The sequence below is a fragment of the Anabrus simplex genome, chromosome 3 (genome assembly GCF_040414725.1).
Source record: "Anabrus simplex isolate iqAnaSimp1 chromosome 3, ASM4041472v1, whole genome shotgun sequence".
In the NCBI taxonomy this organism is placed as follows: Eukaryota; Metazoa; Arthropoda; class Insecta; order Orthoptera; family Tettigoniidae; genus Anabrus; species Anabrus simplex.
Window position 1 is genome coordinate 215,552,916 of NC_090267.1, and position 3,452 is coordinate 215,556,367.

Sequence of the window (3,452 nt, forward strand, 5' to 3'; positions counted from 1 at the left end):
CATGGAAAACCACTTCCAGGATGGCTGAGGAGGGAATCGAACCCACATTTGCTCCGTTGACCTCCCGAGGCTGAGTGAACCCCGTTCCAGCCCTCGTACCAATTTATAAATTTCGTGGCAGAGCCGGGAATCGAACCCGGTCCTCCGGGGGTGGCAGCTAATCACGCTAACCACTAACCACAGAGGTGGACGACGTTTAAAATTTTCACCTAAAAATGTCAGATGAAACGCGAATGAGCTTCCTAGGCTATAATCCGAGTGCGAAATTACCGCAATGAGTAAGTACGTGAAGTCAATGTTTGAGGTGACGTTCCTGTAGGGTCCCATGGTGTAATGGTTAGCACTCTGGACTCTGAATCCAGCGATCCGAGTTCAAATCTCGGTGGGACCTGGAATTTTAAATTTAGTACATGAAGGCATATTAGAATGCGTAAAGTTATACTCAAATTTACCAAGAATAGGAGTGCGAATGTACTACCCTTTCGTGAACTGAGCAGAGTTTTAGTTAAAGTAACGTAAGTCAAACGTAAGTTCGAACCAAGCTTGCCGCTATGACCAGTTGTTTATTGCATATTACTCAGAGCTTTGTGCATATTTTTCTTACTTCCTTACTCCTTACCCTCCAGGGTTGGTTTTTCCTTCAGACTCAGTGAGGGTCCCACCTGAACACTCTTAAGAGCAGTGTCCAGGAGCGTGAGGCTTTGGGTGGGTGGCGTCATGGAACTCGAGAGGAGGACTTTTGCCTCACCCAGGCGTCCTCACCTGCTATGTTGAATAGTGGCCTTGTTGGGGTTGGAAGATTGGAAGGGATAGAGCAGGAAGTAGTAGGGAAGCGGCCGTGGCTTTAAGTTAGGTACCATTCAGGCATTTGCCTGGAGGAGAAGTAGGAACCACGGAAAACCACTTCCAGAATGGCAGAAGTTGGAATCGAACACATCTCCACTCACGTGACCTCCCGAGGCTGAGTGGACCCCGTTCCAGCCCTCGTACCTCTTTTCAAATTTCGTGGCAGAGCCGGGAACGGACCCAGCCTCCGGGGGTAGCAGCTAATCACACTAACCACTATTCCACAACAACTAAAGCTACTGAAATTAAATAATAAAAGAAACGTTCCTATCCCCTTGGCTACATTAAAACACATGTACAAATAAATGATTACATTGGAAATCTAAAACCCATCCTTTGTTGATTCGACCTCCCGCGTGCGGTCAACCCCCTCCTAATCCTTCTAACCAGCCATATTGTGTGTGATGCCTACAAATTGGAACTCGTTCAGTCTGTGTTTCTCCATCCTGGCGTAGAAAACGTGTTCTCGTTATCTTCCTGCTACTGCCGCTCGGATCTTGACTATAACATTCCGTTCATTCGCGGTATTACAACTGGGTCAGTACTAACTGCAAGTTATTATTACAACAGTCAGTGTAATTTCCCGTGACCGCGCTTTTCCGGCATTTGCCTCGAGGGGAAGTGGGAATCGAACCACACGACCCTCTACTCAGCTGACCCCGTTCAAGCCCTCGTGCTATGTTTCACATTTTTGGCAGAACCAAAATCGAACCCGTGCCTCCGCGGTTGGTGGCTGTGAGCTTGCATCCGGGAGATAGTAGGTTCGAATCCCACAATCGGCAGCCCTGAAGATGGTTTTCCGCGGTTTCCCTTTTTCACACCAGGCAAATGCTGGGGCTGTACCTTAATTAAGGCCACGGCCGCTTCCTTCCAACTCCTAGGCCTTTCCTATCCCATCGTCGCCATAAGACCTATCTGTGTCGGTGCGACGTAAAGCCCCTAGCAAAAAAAAAAGAAAACAGAACTTAATGCATAAAACATACAAGCAAAGAAGAAACGTAAAAATTTTTAATGACGTACGCGAAGGAAGAAACCTTTTGATTCAGCTGTCATATTCGCAAGGAATAAATGTTTATACATTTCACCAAAAGATGTCAGATGAAATGCGAATGAATTACCTAGGCTATTTTCCGAATGCTTGAGGAGACCTTCTTGTAAGGTCCCATGGTGTAATGGTTAGCACACTGGACTCTGAATCCAGCGATCCGAGTTCAAATCTCGGTGGGACCTAGATTTTTAATTGAATACATTAACACATAACGAAATGCGTCGTGGTATACTCAAAGATACCAATAATAGGATTGCGAATGTACTTCCCTTTCGGGAACTAAGCACCGTGGTAGTTGAAAATAATATAAGTCAAACGTAAGTTCGAACAAAGCTTGATGCTGTGACCAGTTGTTGTTTATTGAACATTGCTCAGAGCTTTGTGCATTCTTTTCTTACTTCCTTACTCCGTTTACCCGCTAGGGTTGGTTTCTCCTTCAGACTCAGCGAGGGTCCCACCTTTACCCTCTTAAGGGCAGTGTCCAGGAGCGTGAGACTTTGGGTGGGTGGCGTGATGCAACTGGAGAGGGCCGTGCGCGTAGAGGCGCGCGGCAGTGAGCTTGCATCCGGGAGATAGTAGGTCCGAATCCCACTATCGGCAGCCCTGAAGACTTTTTCCGTGGTTTCCCATTTTCACACCAGGCAAATGCTGGGGCTGTACCTTAATTAAGGCCACGGCCGCTTCCTTCCAACTCCTAGGCCGTTTCTATCCCATCGTCGCCATAAGACCTATCTGTGTCGGTGCGACGTAAAGCTCCTAGCAGAGAAGAGAGAAACTGGAGAGGAGGACTTGTGCCTCGCCCATGCGGCCTCAGCAGCTATGCTAAACAGGGGCCTGGTGGTGGGGTGGGAAGTTTACAAATGATAGACAAGTAAGAGGGAAGGAAGTGGTTGTGGCTTTAAGTTAGGTACAATCTCGGAATTTGCCTGCGCGGGAAGAGGTAGACCACGGAAAACCACTTCGAGAATGCTGAGGAATGAATCGAACACTGTTCTACTCAGTTGAACTACCGAGGGTGACTTGACCTCGTTTCAGTCCTCGTCCCACTGTTCAAATTTCTTGGCAGTGCGGGGAATCGCACCCGGGCCTCCGGGGGTGGCAGCTAATCACACGAACCACTACCCCACAGAGGCGGACGATGTCCAATTCAAGAGCAGGTTATTCTTTAGCTAATCTTGCAAGCAACCCGTTAAATCATAACTCAATACTTGAAATAAGCCGATGGATGTGCAGTGAATGGCGTCCATTGGGGTCAGTATATCTACCACACATCTGTCAATCTAACGGATTCCGGTGCATGTCATCATCATCATCATCATCATCATCATCATCTGTTTACCCTCCAGGTTCGGTTTTTCCCTCGGACATAGCGAGGGATCCCACCTCTACCGCCTCAAGGGCAGTGTCCTGGAGCTTCAGACACTTGGTCGGGGGATACAAATGGGGAGTATGACCAGTACCTCGCCCAAGCGGCCTCACCTGCTATGCTGAACAGGGGCATTGTGGAGGGATGGGAAGATCGGAAGGGATAGGCGAGGAAGGGGGAAGGAAGCGGCCG

General features: G+C 48.4%; 2 non-coding genes across 2 annotated transcripts; both read left to right on the forward strand.

Moving 5' to 3' along the window:
* Positions 1-319: 319 nt before the first annotated feature.
* Positions 320-391, forward strand: TRNAQ-CUG (transfer RNA glutamine (anticodon CUG)). Its single transcript has one exon. It is a non-coding gene; the product is annotated as a tRNA-Gln (tRNA).
* A 1,613-nt stretch (positions 392-2,004) lies between these two features.
* On the forward strand, positions 2,005-2,076 carry TRNAQ-CUG (transfer RNA glutamine (anticodon CUG)). The gene has a single exon. It is a non-coding gene; the product is annotated as a tRNA-Gln (tRNA).
* The last annotated feature ends 1,376 nt before the right edge of the window (positions 2,077-3,452 follow it).